The sequence below is a fragment of the Nicotiana tabacum genome, chromosome 4, assembly GCF_000715075.1.
Source record: "Nicotiana tabacum cultivar K326 chromosome 4, ASM71507v2, whole genome shotgun sequence".
In the NCBI taxonomy this organism is placed as follows: domain Eukaryota; kingdom Viridiplantae; phylum Streptophyta; class Magnoliopsida; order Solanales; family Solanaceae; genus Nicotiana; species Nicotiana tabacum.
The window spans coordinates 113694234-113699925 of NC_134083.1; the positions used below are offsets into that span (position 1 = coordinate 113694234).

General features: G+C 38.5%; 1 non-coding gene across 1 annotated transcript; it reads right to left on the minus strand.

Moving 5' to 3' along the window:
- Positions 1-684: 684 nt before the first annotated feature.
- On the minus strand, positions 685-791 carry LOC142180556 (small nucleolar RNA R71). Its single transcript, XR_012709173.1, has one exon. It is a non-coding gene; the product is annotated as a small nucleolar RNA R71 (small nucleolar RNA).
- Positions 792-5692: the final 4901 nt, after the last annotated feature.

A 5692-nucleotide genomic window follows, 5' to 3' on the forward strand; every position in this document is an offset into this window, starting at 1 on the left:
AAGCTTTGCGAAAGAAGTGCTACCATACGAGTCAGAGATAGAAAAACAACTGCGACAACTAAGGAAAGAAAGAGATCTCACAGAGACTTCAGAAAAGGTTGGGCAATCCTCAACCAAAGAAATTATGGCTGGAAACGGTGATGATAATGTATATTTGGCTGCAAGAGAAGCAGCCCAACCACGAGAAAAAGCTGCACGAGATGCTGAGGAAGAAGCTATTAGAGATGCACAGATTATCTATGAAGAAGAGAGGGGTCGGAGAATTGCTCAAAATCAACCCGTGGCTGTAGACCAGTTCGAAAATATAGCTCCCATGCCTGGGAGACCTATGGGCGATTATGCTAGACCGGTCTACAATCAAGGATTATCAAGTATTAGACCACCTCCAATTGTAGCTAATAATTTCGAATTGAAGCAAGGGTTGTTTCAAACCCTTCAGAATTGATGTGTCTTCAGAGGGAAGATGAATGAAGATCCAAACACACATCTAATGGACTTCGAGGAGATTATGAACACCTTTCAATACAATGGTGTGTCACGAGATGCAGTGTACTTAAGGGCATTCCCCCCCTCAAAGATGATGCAAAACAGTGATTTCAAAGCTTACCCACTGGATCGATTAGAACATGGGAGGAGATGACCAGAAAATTCCTTGTTAAATATTTCTCCTCAGCTAAAACGGGCAAGTTTAGAAGAGAAATCCATAACTTCTGTCAGAAAGAGATTGAAAATGTTTTTGAAGCATGAGAGAGGTTTAAGGAGATTGTTAGAAAGTGTCAACATAGCGAAATTGAACTCTGAATGCAACTCCAGGACTTTTGGGATGGATTGACATTGGCCTCACGTAAAACATTGAGCAATGCAGTTGGAGGCCCTTTGATGAAGAAGACTCCAGAAGAGATAGTCACAATTCTTGATGAGTTGTCTGAAGATGCAAATCAGTGGCCCTCTAAGAGTGCTGAAAGAAGAAGATCAACTAGTGTTCACCAAGTTGATGCTACTACATCTATGCAGGTACAACTTGATGATATGGTGAAAGAAATACGAAAGATGACCTTAGCCTTGATACAAAATGAGCCCCATGCAGTTTGTGATATATGTGGAAGATGACACCCTACTCATGAGTATCCAGCCTCAACTGAGGAAGTGAATGTTGTGGGAAACTACAATTTTAATGCAATGGGTCAGAGGAACCCCGGTTTTTCATGGAGTTCACCTGGGGGGTACTGCGAACGCTTGGAAAAAAATAACTCTAGACCCCAGGGACAAGGAGCTCCGGCATACCAAAATCAGCAGAGGCAGCAATTTCAGCCTCAACAGCCCATTCATCCTGGTCTAGAGGATCTAATGAAGGCCTTCATTATCAATACAGATGAGAGGCTGGACACCCATGGAGCAGCTATCAAGGAGTTGGGCACATCTTTTCAAAACCTGGAGAGACACGTGGGACAGATTGCAATAATATTATCTGAGAGGGCTCTAGGAACTCTCCCCACTGATATTGAGAGAAATTTCAAAGAAACAGTGAATGTTGTGACTCTGAGAAGTGGACAAGTGTTGAAAGATCCCACCCCGATCCAAAACGATGTGAACTTGAAAAAGAAAGTGGGGATCAGCTAAAGAATGATGTTGATAAAAATAAGAAGGGCCAGATAAAAGCTGAGAAAAAGAAGAAGGGAGAAACTTCGAGAAGGGAGGAACATGATGAGAGCGAGCATATGCCTGCTTTACCTCCCCCCTAAAAGCTATCTAGAGAAAAGCTGGACAAGCAGTTTGGGAGATTTCTGGATGTGCTGAAATAGGTTGATGTAAACTTACCATTCACATAAGTGCTCTGACAAATGCATGCTTATGCCAAATTCTTGAAGGAGATCCTTACAAAGAAGAAGAAGATAGAAGATACCTCAGTGGTCAAGCTTACAGAGCATTACAGTATTTTATTGCAAAAACAAACTCTCATAAAAGTGTGGATATCCGGGGAGTTTTACTATACCTTGCTCATTGGGAACTATCAATTTTGATAAATCTTTGTGTGATTCTGGTGCCTCAATTAATCTAATGCCTCTATCTATTTACAGGAAATTGGAGAAGGAGATTGGAGAGATATGGTATGCACCAATATCGTTGCAGCTGGCAGACCAAATGACTTTAATACCCGAGGGGATAGTGGAAGATGTGTTAGTTCGATTGGATAAGTTCATATTTTCTGTGAATTTTATAGTGGTGAAAATGGAGGAAAACAAGAAGGTCCCCCTAATCCTAGGAAGATCATTCTTAGCGACGGGAAGAGTTATATTAGATATACACGAGAGAAAACTCATGGTTAGAGTGGGTGAGGAAACTGTGACTTTCGAGATGGATGGAGACAAGAGGGTACAACAAGACAAACCAGCTGCGAGTGTTGAGTGGAAAGTGAAGGGCTCAAAAGAGAAGGAAGCGGCGAGCAAGAAAGATAAGTATGGGGTGTACCCCAAAAAGGCTGAGAAGAAGCTGTCTGCATGGATGTGCGCATTAGTTCGGGCACGAGGAATGGAGCCGGACTTAGACTCAGACCCCGACTAGATATTCAGGAAAGTTTTCTCTACCTTATGCTTTTTAATTGTGTGTTATGGGGATATGCCACAACTTAAAGTGTGGGGTGGGGGATATTTGTATATATGTATGTATGTATATTAGTTTTCTGTTTGTTAGTTGTAGTAGTTAGAGAAAAAAAATTGAAAAACAAAACATAAAAATTTTAAAATTTTTGATTTTTCCCGACAATGGATATCTTCGACATGCTTCTTGAGGGATTAAAGTCGAAAGAAAAAAGACAAAAAGATTTTATTCTGTTAGGTAGTGTAATAATTTCCCCTTGGTTTTTGTTTGTGTCGTGGTTCTTTTTCAAGGGTTTTGTTTCAACCAGGTGTAGTTAGTTTTGTTTTGTAGAGTAGTAGGAAAACTTGTGCTATGATTTGAATTGAAAGAAATACCTCTTGACTTTATTATACCTTGAGAATAGTAAGTGCTTTAGTTGTGATGCTTAGGCTCAGTTTTTGACTCTTGTATAAGTATCTTAAATTATATGATCTTAACTTTGCTTAACTGCTTTGACTAGAGTGTCTTGATTGTCTAATCCTGAGTGAGTTATGTGCCATGTGTGTGGGAGGTTTTGTGTATTCTTTGCATTGCATTTGATGTTTATAACTTGCCCCGTGTGTTTGCAAAGCGAAATAGTCATTTTATTCAGTCTTGGAAGTGATATAGGCATTTCTTTGTTGAGCCAGTTATATGCTTTTACCCACCTAATTGTTATGTATCTTAGTTAACCCCATTGAGCATGTAATCCTGTTTCTTTGGCAACCACATTTCAAGCCCTACCCATTTGTTTAAATTGATCATCTATTTGAACCTTATACCTCTCATGAGCACTTGAATTTGTTATGAACTTTGTAAACGTTGAAGTGTGGGGTGGTTGGTTTGGATTTTGAGTGGAACTATTGAAATAAGAAGAAAAATGCAATGTTTTGAAAAAGAAAGAGCCACTTGAATTGAAAAAGACAAAAAAAAGGGTATGATTGTGAAAAAAAATATTCCTTGATAGTGGTAACTTGATGTAATTGTACTTAAAGAAGTAGGGAGTTAATGTATATTGATGTGAAGGTAGGGTTATGGCTTGACAAAAGTGTGAGGTTTTGAATGGTTAATTGTATGTATTAAAGTGATTAAGGAGGTGTAGTCACTCTTATATCCAAAAGTATCCTACCCATCCTAGAGCCTACATTACAAACGATTAAAGTCCTACTTGATCCTTGACTGAATGAGCTCAATTAGTAGAGTAGTACACTATGGGCAAGCCTATGGTACATATTTTGTGGCATATGAATGTTATTTCTGAGAGTGAGTGAATTCTTTCTATCTTGAGTTCCTGATTGTTTTTAAATTTTATTGTGTGTTGAACTACTCTCTATTGTTGTGTGAGAGCACTTGATTCATGAAGGAAAGGTAATGTCGTTGACCTCTGTGTTAGAGTAAATGAGCGGGTTGTGAAAAATGCGTGGTGTTTTTGAGTCAAATCTTGAGGCGATGATGTTACAGTATTGTGCTTAATCTGTTTTAAATATTCTTGGTGTGATGAGTTATTAGAGTTGTTGAAATAGGTCGTGTCTATATGAAGTGTAGTTTGATTGTTCAAGGACGAGCAATGGTTTAAGTGTGGGGTGTTGATGGTAGGCTATATTCTCGTATTTTAGTCGCTTATTGCACTCTAATTCACTGCACTTTATTCGTGTTTGAGCTTTAATTGGTAGTGTTTTGCACTTATTGTGTGTTTTATGCCTTGTATGAGTGATTTTGAACTATATAGATGTTATGGAATGAATTAGAGCTATTTGAAGCTTTGAAGTCTGAGTAAAAGTCTAAAATATTAAGCCAGGATTGTGTTCGGGGGTCGAGAACCAAGTCCGGACGTCAAAAATCGAAGTTTGAGTCGTACTCTGAGAAAACCCCACTGCCACGACGCGTGGGGAGCCGCGGTTGTACAAAACTTGCTGCTTGACAGATTTTGAGCTCTCTGGATTTCCCCATTAATGCCCCGCATGGCGTGTCGCCCCATGCGGCGCGCCTGTGCAATTTTTACAAAGTGAAAATCCTATTTCAGCTAGGAGAAGGTGGTTTCCTCTGGGCCCGACCCTACTTGGTATAAATACATGGAAAACGTTATTTTCTGGAATTTTGACATACTTTAGACCTAAGGAAGCTAAGGAGGAGTTGGAGGAGCAAAAGCACAAGGATTTCATCATTCCTTCCTCACTCAAGACCCGAGTTTGGATTGAATTTATGTTTTCCTATACTTTAATTATATTTGTGATGAATTGCTCCATGTCTATGGAGTAGTTCTCTTTAGGGTTGGATGGATTTGGTGTATTGATGATTATTTGTGAATTATAACTCTAGTTTTATGTATTGAAGCATTTTTGGATGATTTAATTGTTGCATCTCTATTCACTAGTTCATGTAATCGAGAGAGTCATAACTTGTGATATCTTTGCATTATATTGTTGGTTGAGTTCATTAATTCTTCTTAATAATTGAAAGAGGCTAGTTGAATCATTGATTAAACCTAGTTAGGAGGATAATCGAGAGAGGTTCTCCTAAAGACGAATCCACTATGCATTCTTGCATATCTTCACGTGCTTAAATTGGTTCATCTCGCGAGGTTGAGACTTAATCGAGAGAGGAGTTTTTACTGAATGTGTGAACTAATAATTGAGTGAATTCGAGAGTCTCACTTAAACATTAGAAGTGAATTATCTAGAGTTAGATCCCAAACAATTATCTTGCACCTATCCTATCAAAACCCTATCTTCTCCCATTGATAACCTTCTTTGCTATTCCTTGTTTCGATCGTCACTAGTCAATAGCTTTAGACTCTTAGTTAATTTTAGTTAGAAATCATATAAATCTCAATTTTTGATCATCTTGGATAGCAACCAAGCTAGAAACTACGAGAACACTATTTAAATTCAATCCTTGTGGATACGATATTATACTATACTATATTTGATTAGCGAGCATAATTAAAGTGTGTGTTTCTAACTTGTCAAATTTTGACACACATTGATGTTTCTCACAAGCTATGTGTTCCACGAGTATGTGCGATAGAAGAAATAACCTGCACAACAACCGTTATGATCATATGTACCTTCAAATA